The 13,306-nt window shown below is 34.6% G+C and overlaps 13 non-coding genes across 13 annotated transcripts; all 13 read left to right on the forward strand.

The window, feature by feature from the left end:
* The first annotated feature begins 610 nt into the window (after positions 1 to 610).
* TRNAS-GCU (transfer RNA serine (anticodon GCU)) lies at positions 611 to 692 on the forward strand. Its single transcript has one exon. It is a non-coding gene; the product is annotated as a tRNA-Ser (tRNA).
* A 768-nt stretch (positions 693 to 1,460) lies between these two features.
* On the forward strand, positions 1,461 to 1,542 carry TRNAS-GCU (transfer RNA serine (anticodon GCU)). Its single transcript has one exon. It is a non-coding gene; the product is annotated as a tRNA-Ser (tRNA).
* Positions 1,543 to 2,296: 754 nt separating this feature from the next.
* On the forward strand, positions 2,297 to 2,378 carry TRNAS-GCU (transfer RNA serine (anticodon GCU)). The gene has a single exon. It is a non-coding gene; the product is annotated as a tRNA-Ser (tRNA).
* Positions 2,379 to 3,127: 749 nt separating this feature from the next.
* TRNAS-GCU (transfer RNA serine (anticodon GCU)) lies at positions 3,128 to 3,209 on the forward strand. Its single transcript has one exon. It is a non-coding gene; the product is annotated as a tRNA-Ser (tRNA).
* Positions 3,210 to 3,958: 749 nt separating this feature from the next.
* Positions 3,959 to 4,040, forward strand: TRNAS-GCU (transfer RNA serine (anticodon GCU)). The gene has a single exon. It is a non-coding gene; the product is annotated as a tRNA-Ser (tRNA).
* A 748-nt stretch (positions 4,041 to 4,788) lies between these two features.
* Positions 4,789 to 4,870, forward strand: TRNAS-GCU (transfer RNA serine (anticodon GCU)). The gene has a single exon. It is a non-coding gene; the product is annotated as a tRNA-Ser (tRNA).
* A 766-nt stretch (positions 4,871 to 5,636) lies between these two features.
* Positions 5,637 to 5,718, forward strand: TRNAS-GCU (transfer RNA serine (anticodon GCU)). The gene has a single exon. It is a non-coding gene; the product is annotated as a tRNA-Ser (tRNA).
* A 767-nt stretch (positions 5,719 to 6,485) lies between these two features.
* Positions 6,486 to 6,567, forward strand: TRNAS-GCU (transfer RNA serine (anticodon GCU)). The gene has a single exon. It is a non-coding gene; the product is annotated as a tRNA-Ser (tRNA).
* A 767-nt stretch (positions 6,568 to 7,334) lies between these two features.
* Positions 7,335 to 7,416, forward strand: TRNAS-GCU (transfer RNA serine (anticodon GCU)). Its single transcript has one exon. It is a non-coding gene; the product is annotated as a tRNA-Ser (tRNA).
* A 1,557-nt stretch (positions 7,417 to 8,973) lies between these two features.
* On the forward strand, positions 8,974 to 9,055 carry TRNAS-GCU (transfer RNA serine (anticodon GCU)). The gene has a single exon. It is a non-coding gene; the product is annotated as a tRNA-Ser (tRNA).
* A 772-nt stretch (positions 9,056 to 9,827) lies between these two features.
* TRNAS-GCU (transfer RNA serine (anticodon GCU)) lies at positions 9,828 to 9,909 on the forward strand. The gene has a single exon. It is a non-coding gene; the product is annotated as a tRNA-Ser (tRNA).
* Positions 9,910 to 10,656: 747 nt separating this feature from the next.
* TRNAS-GCU (transfer RNA serine (anticodon GCU)) lies at positions 10,657 to 10,738 on the forward strand. Its single transcript has one exon. It is a non-coding gene; the product is annotated as a tRNA-Ser (tRNA).
* A 766-nt stretch (positions 10,739 to 11,504) lies between these two features.
* TRNAS-GCU (transfer RNA serine (anticodon GCU)) lies at positions 11,505 to 11,586 on the forward strand. Its single transcript has one exon. It is a non-coding gene; the product is annotated as a tRNA-Ser (tRNA).
* The last annotated feature ends 1,720 nt before the right edge of the window (positions 11,587 to 13,306 follow it).

Raw genomic sequence — 13,306 nt, forward strand, 5'->3', positions numbered from 1 at the left:
ATGTCAATACTACTATCTAGAATTTATTTTGCAAATGCTGTATCCCCCATGATGGTGGATTAGCTCACAAGTATAGGTTAAAATGATTTATGTTTAGATAATTTAAAGTCTATGACATTTCTTGGGCTTTGTTAAACTGATATGGGATGCAGTTAAAACATTTTTACAGCAGAGCCCTTAATATAGGTTAAACCTTATTCCTGCATAATTTTCTTGTTTACATTACAGTGACAGCAAACTCTAAATGGTGATGTTTGTAATATTTGCAGAGATTTGAAATTACTGTAACTCATGTAACATAGTCTGTCACTTCCTTAAAGACAAGCATAGAACACATTTAGTGAAAATTAATACATTACTTTTACAGAGAAGGTCATGTTATTGGCCAGAAGTATTAAAAATCATTTTTGTTTGTGAGGTGGATGATGGTGGATTTGTTCACAAGTATCGGTTAAAATTAAATAAATGTTCCTAAAGCCAAGGATGGTTGAAAGTCGACTTACTATCTAGCTCGTGATAGTGAAAATGACACAATCTACAAGAACATAAAGAATTGACTTTGAAGTATAACAAGTGGTGATGGAAATTTTGCCAGACTGCATACCAGTGAGACAAGGTGGCCGAGTGGTTAAGGCGATGGACTGCTAATCCATTGTGCTCTGCATGCATGGGTTCAAATCCCATCCTTGTCGTCACAAATGCTCTTTAGGTAGAAGAGGCATTTTTACAAATACTGCTTCATAAACCAGCAAGTGAAGCTGACACAAAAATGGCCAAAATAAACAAGTCAAATCAAGAAGTCTACTTTAAGATGGTAAACATGAGCAAGTGTCTTGATATTTGAACATGCATTGTCAATACTACTATCTTGAATTTGTTTGGCAAATGCTTTATTTCCCCATGATGGTGGATTAACTCACAAGTATAGGTTAAAATAATTTATGTTTAGATAATTAAAGTCTATGACATTTCTTGGGCTTTATTAAACTGATATGGGGTGCAGTTAATTTTTTTTACAGCAGAGCCCTTAATATAGGTTAAACCTTATTCCTGCATAATTTTCTTGTTTACATTACAGTGACAGCAAACTCTAAATGGTGATGTTTGTAATATTTGCAGAGATTTGAAATTACTGTAACTCATGTAACATAGTCTGTCACTTCCTTAAAGACAAGCATAGAACACATTTAGTGAAAATTAATACATTACTTTTACAGAGAAGGTCATGTTATTGGCCAGAAGTATTAAAATTAATTTTTCTTTGTGAGGTGGATGATGGTGGATTTGTTCACAAGTATCGGTTAAAATTAAATAAATGTTCCTAAAGCCAGGGATGGTTGAAAGTCGACTTACTATCTAGCTCGTGATTGTGAAAATGACACAATCTACAAGAACATAAAGAATTGACTTTAAAGTATAACAAGTGGTGTTGGAAATTTTGCCAGACTGCATACCAGTGAGACGAGGTGGCCGAGTGGTTAAGGCGATGGACTGCTAATCCATTGTGCTCTGCACGAATGGGTTCAAATCCCATCCTTGTTGTCACAATGCTCTTTAGGTAGAAGAGGCATTTTTACAAATACTGCTTCATAAACCAGCAAGTGAAGCTGACACAAAAATGGCCAAAATCAAGAAGTCTACTTTAAGATGGTAAACATGAGCAAGTGTCTTGATATTTGAACATGCATCGTCAATACTACTATCTTGAATTTGTTTGGCAAATGCTTTATTTCCCCATGATGGTGGATTAACTCACAAGTATAGGTTAAAATAATTTATGTTTAGATAATTAAAGTCTATGACATTTCTTGGGCTTTATTAAACTGATATGGGGTGCAGTTAAAAAATTTTACAGCAGAGCCCTTAATATAGGTTAAACCTTATTCCTGCATAATTTTCTTGTTTACATTACAGTGACAGCAAACTCTAAATGGTGATGTTTGTAATATTTGCAGAGATTTGAAATTACTGTAACTCATGTAACATAGTCTGTCACTTCATTAAAGACAAGCATAGAACACATTTAGTGAAAATTAATACATTACTTTTACAGAGAAGGTCATGTTATTGGCCAGAAGTATTAAAAATCATTTTTGTTTGTGAAGTGGATGATGGTGGATTTGTTCACAAGTATCGGTTAAAATTAAATAAATGTTCCTAAAGCCAAGGATGGTTGAAAGTCGACTTACTATCAAGCTGGCGATTGTGAAAATTACACAATCTACAAGAACATAAAGAATTGACTTTGAAGTATAACTAGTGGTGTTGGAATGTTTGCCAGATTGCATACCAGTGAGACGAGGTGGCCGAGTGGTTAAGGCGATGGACTGCTAATCCATTGTGCTCTGCACGCATGGGTTCAAATCCCATCCTCGTCGTCACAATGCTTTTTAGGTAGAAGAGGCATTTTTACAAATACTGCTACTGACACACAAATGGCCAAAATAAACAAGTCAAATCAAGAAGTCTACTTTAAGATGGTAAACATGAGCAAGTGTCTTGATATTTGAACATGCAATGTCAATACTACTATCTAGAATTTATTTTGCAAATGCTTTATCCCCCATGATGGTGGATTAGCTCACAAGTATAGGTTAAAATGATTTATGTTTAGATAATTTAAAGTCTATGACATTTCTTGGGCTTTGTTAAACTGATATGGGATGCAGTTAAAACATTTTTACAGCAGAGCCCTTAATATAGGTTAAACCTTATTCCTGCATAATTTTCTTGTTTACATTACAGTGACAGCAAACTCTAAATGGTGATGTTTGTAATATTTGCAGAGATTTGAAATTACTGTAACTCATGTAACATAGTCTGTCACTTCATTAAAGACAAGCATAGAACACATTTAGTGAAAATTAATACATTACTTTTACAGAGAAGGTCATGTTATTGGCCAGAAGTATTAAAAATCATTTTTGTTTGTGAAGTGGATGATGGTGGATTTGTTCACAAGTATCGGTTAAAATTAAATAAATGTTCCTAAAGCCAAGGATGGTTGAAAGTCGACTTACTATCAAGCTGGCGATTGTGAAAATGACACAATCTACAAGAACATAAAGAATTGACTTTGAAGTATAACTAGTGGTGTTGGAATGTTTGCCAGATTGCATACCAGTGAGACGAGGTGGCCGAGTGGTTGAGGCGATGGACTGCTAATCCATTGTGCTCTGCACGCATGGGTTCAAATCCCATCCTCGTCGTCACAATGCTTTTTAGGTAGAAGAGGCATTTTTACAAATACTGCTACTGACACACAAATGGCCAAAATAAACAAGTCAAAATCAAGAAGTCTACTTTAAGATGGTAAACATGAGCAAGTGTCTTGATATTTGAACATGCAATGTCAATACTACTATCTAGAATTTATTTTGCAAATGCTTTATTCCCCATGATGGTGGATTAGCTCACAAGTATAGGTTAAAATAATTTATGTTTAGATAATTAAAGTCTATGACATTTCTTTGGCTTTGTTAAACTGATATGGGATGCAATTACATTTTTTTTACAGCAGAGCCCTTAATATAGGTTAAACCTTATTCCTGCATAATTTTCTTGTTTACATTACAGTGACAGCAAACTCTAAATGGTGATGTTTGTAATATTTGCAGAGATTTGAAATTACTGTAACTCATGTAACATAGTCTGTCACTTCATTAAAGACAAGCATAGAACACATTTAGTGAAACTTAATACATTACTTTTACAGAGAAGGTCATGCTATTGGCCAGAAGTATTAAAAATCATTTTTGTTTGTGAGGTGGGTGATGGTGGATTTGTTCACAAGTTTCGGTTAAAATTAAATAAATGTTCCTAAAGCCAAGGATGGTTGAAAGTCGACTTGCTATCAAGCTCGTGATTGTGAAAATGACACAATTTACAAGAACATAAAGAATTGACTTTGAAGTATAACTAGTGGTGTTGGAATGTTTGCCAAATTGCATACCAGTGAGACGAGGTGGCCGAGTGGTTAAGGCAATGGACTGCTAATCCATTGTGCTCAGCACGCATTGGTTCAAATCCCATCCTAGTCGTCACAATACTTTTTAGGTAGAAGAGGCATTTTTACAAATACTGCTACTGACACACAAATGGCCAAAATAAACAAGTCAAATCAAGAAGTCTACTTTAAGATGGTAAACATGAGCAAGTGTCTTGATATTTGAACATGCAATGTCAATACTACTACCTAGAATTTATTTTGCAAATGCTTTATTCCCCATGATGGTGGATTAGCTCACAAGTATAGGTTAAAATGATTTATGTTTAGATAATTAAAGTCTATGACATTTCTTGGGCTTTGTTAAACTGATATGGGATGCAGTTAAAAATTTTTTACAGCAGAGCCCTTAATATAGGTTAAACCTTATTCCTGCATAATTTTCTTGTTTACATTACATTGACAGCAAACTCTAAATGGTGATGTTTGTAATATTTGCTGAGATTTGAAATTACTGTAACTCATGTAACATAGTCTGTCACCTCATTAAAGACAAGCATAGAACACATTTAGTGAAAATTAATACATTACTTTTACAGAGAAGGTCATGTTATTGGCCAGAAGTATTAAAAATCATTTTTGTTTGTGAGGTGGGTGATGGTGGATTTGTTCACAAGTTTCGGTTAAAATTAAATAAATGTTCCTAAAGCCAAGGATGGATGAAAGTCGACTTGCTATCAAGCTCGTGATTGTGAAAATGACACAATCTACAAGAACATAAAGAATTGACTTTGAAGTATAACAAGTGGTGTTGGAAAGTTTGCTAGATTGCATAACAGTGAGACGAGGTGGCCGAGTGGTTAAGGCGATGGGCTGCTAATCCATTGTGCTCTGCACGCATTGGTTCAAATCCCATCCTCGTCGTCACAATGCTCTTTCGGTAGAAGAGGCATTTTTACAAATACTGCATCATAAACCAGCAAGTGAAGCTGACACAAAAATGGCCAAAATAAACAAGTCAAATCAAGAAGTCTACTTTAAGATGGTAAACATGAGCAAGTGTCTTGATATTTGAACATGCATTGTCAATACTACTATCTTGAATTTGTTTGGCAAATGCTTTGTTTCCCCATGATGGTGGATTAACTCACAAGTATAGGTTAAAATAATTTATGTTAGATAATTAAAGTCTATGACATTTCTTGGGCTTTATTAAACTGATATGGGGTGCAGTTAAAAATTTTTACAGCAGAGCCCTTAATATAGGTTAAACCTTATTCCTGCATAATTTTATTGTTTACATTACAGTGACAGCAAACTCTAAATGGTGATGTTTGTAATATTTGCAGAGATTTGAAATTACTGTAACTCATGTAACATTGTCTCTCACTTCATTAAAGACAAGCATAGAACACATTTAGTGAAAATTAATACATTACTTTTACAGAGAAGGTCATGTTATTGGCCAGAAGTATTAAAAATCATTTTTGTTTGTGAAGTGGATGATGGTGGATTTGTTCACAAGTATCGGTTAAAATTAAATAAATGTTCCTAAAGCCAAGGATGGTTGAAAGTCGACTTACTATCAAGCTGGTGATTGTGAAAATGACACAATCTACAAGAACATAAAGAATTGACTTTGAAGTATAACAAGTGGTGTTGGAAATTTTGCCAGACTGCATACCAGTGAGACGAGGTGGCCGAGTGGTTAAGGCGATGGACTGCTAATCCATTGTGCTCTGCACGCATGGGTTCAAATCCCATCCTTGTCGTCACAATGCTCTTTAGGTAGAAGAGGCATTTTTACAAATACTGCTTCATAAACCAGCAAGTGAAGCTGACACAAAAATGGCCAAAATAAACAAGTCAAATCAAGAAGTCTACTTTAAGATGGTAAACATGAGCAAGTGTCTTGATATTTGAACATGCATTGTCAATACTACTATCTTGAATTTGTTTGGCAAATGCTTTATTTCCCCATGATGGTGGATTAACTCACAAGTATAGGTTAAAATAATTTATGTTTAGATAATTAAAGTCTATGACATTTCTTGGGCTTTATTAAACTGATATGGGGTGCAGTTAAAAATTTTTACAGCAGAGCCCTTAATATAGGTTAAACCTTATTCCTGCATAATTTTCTTGTTTACATTACAGTGACAGCAAACTCTAAATGGTGATGTTTGTAATATTTGCAGAGATTTGAAATTACTGTAACTCATGTAACATAGTCTGTCACTTCCTTAAAGACAAGCATAGAACACATTTAGTGAAAATTAATACATTACTTTTACAGAGAAGGTCATGTTATTGGCCAGAAGTATTAAAAATCATTTTTGTTTGTGAGGTGGATGATGGTGGATTTGTTCACAAGTATCGGTTAAAATTAAATAAATGTTCCTAAAGCCAAGGATGGTTGAAAGTCGACTTACTATCTAGCTCGTGATTGTGAAAATGACACAATCTACAAGAACATAAAGAATTGACTTTGAAGTATAACAAGTGGTGATGGAAATTTTGCCAGACTGCATACCAGTGAGACAAGGTGGCCGAGTGGTTAAGGCGATAGACTGCTAATCCATTGTGCTCTGCACGCATGGGTTCAAATCCCATCCTTGTCGTCACAATGCTCTTTAGGTAGAAGAGGCATTTTTACAAATATTGCTTCATAAACCAGCAAGTGAAGCTGACACAAAAATGGCCAAAATAAACAAGTCAAATCAAGAAGTCTACTTTAAGATGGTAAACATGAGCAAGTGTCTTGATATTTGAACATGCATCGTCAATACTACTATTTTGAATTTGTTTGGCAAATGCTTTATTTCCCCATGATGGTGGATTAACTCACAAGTATAGGTTAAAATAATTTATGTTTAGATAATTAAAGTCTATGACATTTCTTGGGCTTTATTAAACTGATATGGGGTGCAGTTAAAAAATTTTACAGCAGAGCCCTTAATATAGGTTAAACCTTATTCCTGCATTATTTTCTTGTTTACATTACAGTGACAGCAAACTCTAAATGGTGATGTTTGTAATATTTGCAGAGATTTGAAATTACTGTAACTCATGTAACATAGTCTGTCACTTCATTAAAGACAAGCATAGAACACATTTAGTGAAAATTAATACATTACTTTTACAGAGAAGGTCATGTTATTGGCCAGAAGTATTAAAAATCATTTTTGTTTGTGAAGTGGATGATGGTGGATTTGTTCACAAGTATCGGTTAAAATTAAATAAATGTTCCTAAAGCCAAGGATGGTTGAAAGTCGACTTACTATCAAGCTGGCGATTGTGAAAATGACACAATCTACAAGAACATAAAGAATTGACTTTGAAGTATAACTAGTGGTGTTGGAATGTTTGCCAGATTGCATACCAGTGAGACGAGGTGGCCGAGTGGTTAAGGCGATGGACTGCTAATCCATTGTGCTTTGCACGCATGGGTTCAAATCCCATCCTCGTCGTCACAATGCTTTTTAGGTAGAAGAGGCATTTTTACAAATACTGCTACTGACACACAAATGGACAAAATAAACAAGTCAAATCAAGAAGTCTACTTTAAGATGGTAAACATGAGCAAGTGTCTTGATATTTGAACATGCAATGTCAATACTACTATCTAGAATTTATTTTGCAAATGCTGTATCCCCCATGATGGTGGATTAGCTCACAAGTATAGGTTAAAATGATTTATGTTTAGATAATTTAAAGTCTATGACATTTCTTGGGCTTTGTTAAACTGATATGGGATGCAGTTAATACATTTTTACAGCAGAGCCCTTAATATAGGTTAAACCTTATTCCTGCATAATTTTCTTGTTTACATTACAGTGACAGCAAACTCTAAATGGTGATGTTTGTAATATTTGCAGAGATTTGAAATTACTGTAACTCATGTAACATAGTCTGTCACTTCATTAAAGACAAGCATAGAACACATTTAGTGAAAATTAATACATTACTTTTACAGAGAAGGTCATGTTATTGGCCAGAAGTATTAAAAATCATTTTTGTTTGTGAGGTGGGTGATGGTGGATTTGTTCACAAGTTTCGGTTAAAATTAAATAAATGTTCCTAAAGCCAAGGATGGTTGAAAGTCGACTTGCTATTAAGCTCGTGATTGTGAAAATGACACAATCTACAAGAACATAAAGAATTGACTTTGAAGTATAACAAGTGGTGTTGGAAAGTTTGCCAGATTGCATACCAGTGAGACGAGGTGGCCGAGTGGTTAAGGCGATGGACTGCTAATTCATTGTGCTCATCCTCGTCGTCACAATGCTTTTTAGGTAGAAGAGGCATTTTTACAAATACTGCTACTGACACACAAATGGCCAAAATAAACAAGTCAAATCAAGAAGTCTACTTTAAGATGGTAAACGTGAGCAAGTGTCTTGATATTTGAACATGCAATGTCAATACTACTATCTAGAATTTATTTTGCAAATGCTTTATTCCCCATGATGGTGGATTAGCTCACAAGTATAGGTTAAAATGATTTATGTTTAGATAATTAAAGTCTATGACATTTCTTGGGCTTTGTTAAACTGATATGGGATGCAGTTAAAAAAAATTTACAGCAGAGCCCTTAATATAGGTTAAACCTTATTCCTGCATAATTTTCTTGTTTACATTACAGTGACAGCAAACTCTAAATGGTGATGTTTGTAATATTTGCTGAGATTTGAAATTACTGTAACTGATGTAACATAGTCTGTCACCTCATTAAAGACAAGCATAGAACACATTTAGTGAAAATTAATACATTACTTTTACAGAGAAGGTCATGTTATTGGCCAGAAGTATTAAAAATCTTTTTTGTTTGTGAGGTGGATGATGGTGAATTTGTTCACAAGTTTCGGTTAAAATTAAATAAATGTTCATAAAGCCAAGGATGGTTGAAAGTCGACTTGCTATCAAGCTCGTGATTGTGAAAATGACACAATCTACAAGAACATAAAGAATTGACTTTGAAGTATAACAAGTGGTGTTGGAAAGTTTGCCAAATTGCATACCAGTGAGACGAGGTGGCCGCGTGGTTAAGGCGATGGACTGCTAATCCATTGTGCTCTGCACGCATGGGTTCAAATCCCATCCTCGTCATCACAATGCTCTTTCGGTAGAAGAGGCATTTTTACAAATACTGCATCATAAACCAGCAAGTGAAGCTGACACAAAAATGGCCAAAATAAACAAGTCAAATCAAGAAGTCTACTTTAAGATGGTAAACATGAGCAAGTGTCTTGATATTTGAACATGCATTGTCAATACTACTATCTTGAATTTGTTTGGCAAATGCTTTATTTCCCCGTGATGGTGAATTAACTCACAAGTATAGGTTAAAATTATTTATGTTTAGATAATTAAAGTCTATGACATTTCTTGGGCTTTGTTAAACTGATATGGGATGCAATTAAAAAACAAATTTTTACAGCAGAGCCCTTAATATATGTTAAACCTTATTCCTGCATAATTTTCTTGTTTACATTACAGTGACAGCAAACTCTAAATGATGATGTTTGTAATATTTGCAGCGATTTGAAATTACTGTAACTCATGTAACATAGTCTGTCACTTCATTAAAGACAAGCATAGAACACATTTAGTGAAAATTAATACATTACTTTTACAGAGAAGGTCATGTTATTGGCCAGAAGTATTAAAAATCATTTTTGTTTGTGAGGTGGGTGATGGTGGATTTGTTCACAAGTTTCGGTTAAAATTAAATAAATGTTCCTAAAGCCAAGGATGGTTGAAAGTTGACTTGCTATCAAGCTCGTGATTGTGAAAATGACACAATCTACAAGAACATAAAGAATTGACTTTGAAGTATAGCTAGTGGTGTTGGAATGTTTGCCAGATTGCATACTAGTGAGACGAGGTGGCCGAGTGGTTAAGGCGATGGACTGCTAATCCATTGTGCTCAGCACGCATGGGTTCAAATCCCATCCTAGTCGTCACAATACGTTTTAGGTAGAAGAGGCATTTTTACAAATACTGCTACTGACACACAAATGGCCAAAATAAACAAGTCAAATCAAGAAGTCTACTTTAAGATGGTAAACATGAGCAAGTGTCTTGATATTTGAACATGCAATGTCAATACTACTACCTAGAATTTATTTTGCAAATGCTTTATTCCCCATGATGGTGGATTAGCTCACAAGTATAGGTTAAAATGATTTAAGTTTAGATAATTAAAGTCTATGACATTTCTTGGGCTTTGTTAAACTGATATGGGATGCACTTAATTTTTTTTACAGCAGAGCCCTTAATGTAGGTTAAACCTTATTCCTGCATAATTTTCTTGTTTACATTACAGTGACAGCAAACTCTCAATGGTGATGTTTGTAATATTTGCTGAGATTTGAAATTACTGTAACTCATGTAACATAGTCTGTCACCTCATTAAAGACAAGCATAGAACACATTTAGTGAAAATTAATACATTACTTTTACAGAGAAGGTCATGTTATTGGCCAGAAGTATTAAAAATTATTTTTGTTTGTGAGGTGGGTGATGGTGGATTTGTTCACAAGTTTCGGTTAAAATTAAATAAATGTTCCTAAAGCCAAGGATGGTTGAAAGTCGACTTGCTATCAAGCTCGTGATTGTGAAAATGACACAATCTACAAGAACATAAAGAATTGACTTTGAAGTATAACAAGTGGTGTTGGAAAGTTTGCCAGATTGCATTCCAGTGAGACGAGGTGGCCGAGTGGTTAAGGCGATGGACAGCTAATCCATTGTGCTCTGCACGCATGGTTTCAAATCCCATCCTCATCGTCACAATGCTCTTTCGGTAGAAGAGGCATTTTTACAAATACTGCATCATAAACCAGCAAGTGAAGCTGACACAAAAATGGCCAAAATAAACAAGTCAAATCAAGAAGTCTACTTTAAGATGGTAAACATGAGCAAGTGTCTTGATATTTGAACATGCATTGTCAATACTACTATCTTGAATTTGTTTGGCAAATGCTTTATTTCCCCATGATGGTGGATTAACTCACAAGTATAGGTTAAAATAATTTATGTTAGATAATTAAAGTCTATGACATTTCTTGGGCTTTATTAAACTGATATGGGGTGCAGTTAAATTTTTTTACAGCAGAGCCCTTAATATAGGTTAAATCTTATTCCTGCATAATTTTCTTGTTTACATTACAGTGACAGCAAACTCTAAATGGTGATGTCTGTAATATTTGCAGAGATTTGAAATTACTGTAACTCATGTAACATAGTCTGTCACTTCCTTAAAGACAAGCATAGAACACATTTAGTGAAAATTAATACATTACTTTTACAGAGAAGGTCATGTTATTGGCCAGAAGTATTAAAAATCATTTTTGTTTGTGAGGTGGATGATGGTGGATTTGTTCACAAGTATCGGTTAAAATTAAATAAATGTTCCTAAAGCCAAGGATGGTTGAAAGTCGACTTACTATCTAGCTCGTGATTGTGAAAATGACACAATCTACAAGAACATAAAGAATTGACTTTGAAGTATAACAAGTGGTGTTGGAAATTTTGCCAGACTGCATACCAGTGAGACGAGGTGACTGAGTGGTTAAGGCGATGGACTGCTAATCCATTGTGCTCTTCCCGCATGGGTTCAAATCCCATCCTTGTCGTCACAATGCTCTTTAGGTAGAAGAGGCATTTTTACAAACACTGCTACTGACACACAAATGGCCAAAATAAACAAGTCAAATCAAGAAGTCTTCTTTAAGATGGTAAACATGAGCAAGTGTCTTGATATTTGAACATGCAATGTCAATACTACTATCTAGAATTTATTTTGCAAATGCTTTATCCCCCATGATGGTGGATTAGCTCACAAGTATAGGTTAAAATGATTTATGTTTAGATAATTTAAAGTCTATGACATTTCTTTGGCTCTGTTAAACTGATATGGGATGCAGTTAAAAAAAATTTACAGCAGAGCCCTTAATATAGGTTAAACCTTATTCCTGCATAATTTTCTTGTTTACATTACAGTGACAGCAAACTCTAAATGGTGATGTTTGTAATATTTGCAGAGATTTGAAATTACTGTAACTCATGTAACATAGTCTGTCACTTCATTAAAGACAAGCATAGAACACATTTAGTGAAAATTAATACATTACTTTTACAGAGAAGGTCATGTTATTGGCCAGAAGTATTAAAAATCATTTTTGTTTGTGAGGTGGGTGATGGTGGATTTGTTCACAAGTTTCGGTTAAAATTAAATAAATGTTCCTAAAGCCAAGGATGGTTGAAAGTCGACTTGCTATCAAGCTCGTGATTGTGAAAATGACACAATCTACAAGAACATAAAGAATTGACTTTGAAGTATAACAAGTGGTGTTGGAAAGTTTGCCAGATTGCATACCAGTGAGACGAGGTGGCCGAGTGGTTAAGGCGATGGACTGCTAATCCATTGTGCTCATCCTCGTCGTCACAATGCTTTTTAGGTAGAAGAGGCATTTTTACAAATACTGCTACTGACACACAAATGGCCAAAATAAACAAGTCAAATCAAGAAGTCTACTTTAAGATGGTAAACATGAGCAAGTGTCTTGATATTTGAACATGCAATGTCAATACTACTATCTAGAATTTATTTTGCAAATGCTTTATTCCCCATGATGGTGGATTAGCTCACAAGTATAGGTTAAAATTATTTATGTTTAGATAATTAAAGTCTATGACATTTCTTGGGCTTTGTTAAACTGATATGGGATGCAATTAAAAAATTTTTACAGCAGAGCCCTTAATATAGGTTAAACCTTATTCCTGCATAATTTTCTTGTTTACACTACAGTGACAGCAAACTCTAAATGGTGATGTTTGTAATATTTGCAGCGATTTGAAATTACTGTAACTCATGTAACATAGTCTGTCACTTCATTAAAGACAAGCATAGAACACATTTAGTGAAAATTAATACATTACTTTTACGGAGAAGGTCATGTTATTGGCCAGAAGTATTAAAAATCATTTTTGTTTGTGAGGTGGGTGATGGTGGATTTGTTCACAAGTTTTGGTTAAAATGAAATAAATGTTCCTAAAGCCAAGGATGGTTGAAAGTCGACTTGCTATCAAGCTCGTGATTGTGAAAATGACACAATCTACAAGAACATAAAGAATTGACTTTGAAGTATAACAAGTGGTGTTGGAAAGTTTGCCAGATTGCATACCAGTGAGACGAGGTGGCCGAGTGGTGAAGGCGATGGACTGCTAATCCATTGTGCTCATCCTCGTCGTCACAATGCTTTTTAGGTAGAAGAGGCATTTTTACAAATACTGCTACTGACACACAAATGGCCAAATTAAACAAGTCAAATCAAGAAGTCTACTTTAAGATGG

This window comes from Pseudophryne corroboree, chromosome 11 (assembly GCF_028390025.1).
Source record: "Pseudophryne corroboree isolate aPseCor3 chromosome 11, aPseCor3.hap2, whole genome shotgun sequence".
Taxonomy (NCBI): Eukaryota; Metazoa; Chordata; class Amphibia; order Anura; family Myobatrachidae; genus Pseudophryne; species Pseudophryne corroboree.